Below are 1,224 nucleotides of genomic sequence, written 5' to 3'. Positions count from 1 at the left end.
GGAGAAATAAGTGTCCTGACTGACTGACCGCTGTCACAAGGAGAGGGTCGTAAATTGTCAGCAGGCCCCCCTGGCCAGAAGATGATGTAACACCCCTAAGACCTCTGTATACATTTGTGTGAAGCACCTGACTTTAATAAAAGTCAGGACTGCTGTCCCCACGTGACTTTTGTATAACATCTCAGTGTATAAAAACAGACTCTGGAAAATAAAGAATTGGGATCAGTTTCTCGAAATACTGGTCTCCCCATGTCGCTCTCTCTCTCACTCTGGCTGAGTCTCCATCTGGAGCGCGGAACCCACCATGCTTACTAATTATGCCTGGGCTTCTAAGATCCGACCGGGGAGGCCTCAGTGTCTCCTCTCCTTCGGGAGAACGGAAGGACGCCTGCGGCCTACGTAAGTGGTGCAAACTTCTTGTCTTGAAGTTTTATTGGTCTCCCGCGTAAACCAAACCACTCAGCCTCTTTTCTCCACTGAATTTTCCTACTGAGCTATCCTCATCCTATTACTCTTTATATCTTTGATAAAATATTTAAATAAATAAATAGGTCGCCGACGCCGTCCCCGCTTCGAATACCCTGGATCAGCCGGGGCAGGACCCCGGCAAAATCCTAGGCTACAGCAGACAGCAAGAAGAAAAACTGCCCAGTGGGTGGTCAGTGAGGAAGGCAGTGAGGGGACTCACGAGTGTCTGAGCATCAGGTCTGGTCCTTGCGTGCCAGACCCACCAGAATCTGGTGGCACTTCTGGTGAGGCCATGAGGGCTGAGGGGACATGGCCTCGTGGGGACCCCTCACCCAAGAGACCAGGTTCCCTCCAAACTCAACTGAAGCTACTATATTGTCAGAGTAACACCTTTAGCCATGGCCCAGAGTGCAGCTGCATGTCCGTTCACAGGAGACAGGGAGCAGACGCTGGAGCACCCACATGATGGACCGACATGACTCGGCACCGAAGGAAAGTGGGAAGCCCAACGTGGACAAGTCTTTTCCACATGTGGCCTGGAAGATGCTGAGCACAGAGCTCCCAGGATGGGTGGCTGAGGAGATGGAAATGTTCTGTCCAGACGACCACCTACAATGGGGAACCCGCCTATCAAAGTTCACAGCCCACGCACTCTACCAAACGCACTGGGAGTAAGCTGTACTCGAAAGAGCTGGTTCACAGCAAGAGCAGGGCTTAAACAGCACCTCTGTCTAGACTCTGGACCAAGTTCTCCTG

General features: G+C 51.8%; 1 protein-coding gene across 1 annotated transcript in view; it reads right to left on the bottom strand.

The window, feature by feature from the left end:
* The window catches only part of PRDM15 (PR domain containing 15), a 53,016-nt gene that overhangs the window by 35,011 nt on the left and 16,781 nt on the right, over positions 1-1,224 (bottom strand).

This window comes from Bison bison, unplaced genomic scaffold (assembly GCF_000754665.1).
Source record: "Bison bison bison isolate TAMUID 2011002044 unplaced genomic scaffold, Bison_UMD1.0 scf7180017864037, whole genome shotgun sequence".
Lineage (NCBI taxonomy): Eukaryota > Metazoa > Chordata > Mammalia > Artiodactyla > Bovidae > Bison > Bison bison.
The sequence above is the reverse complement of the archived record's forward strand: the minus strand, read 5'-3'. Positions and strand labels throughout refer to the sequence as shown.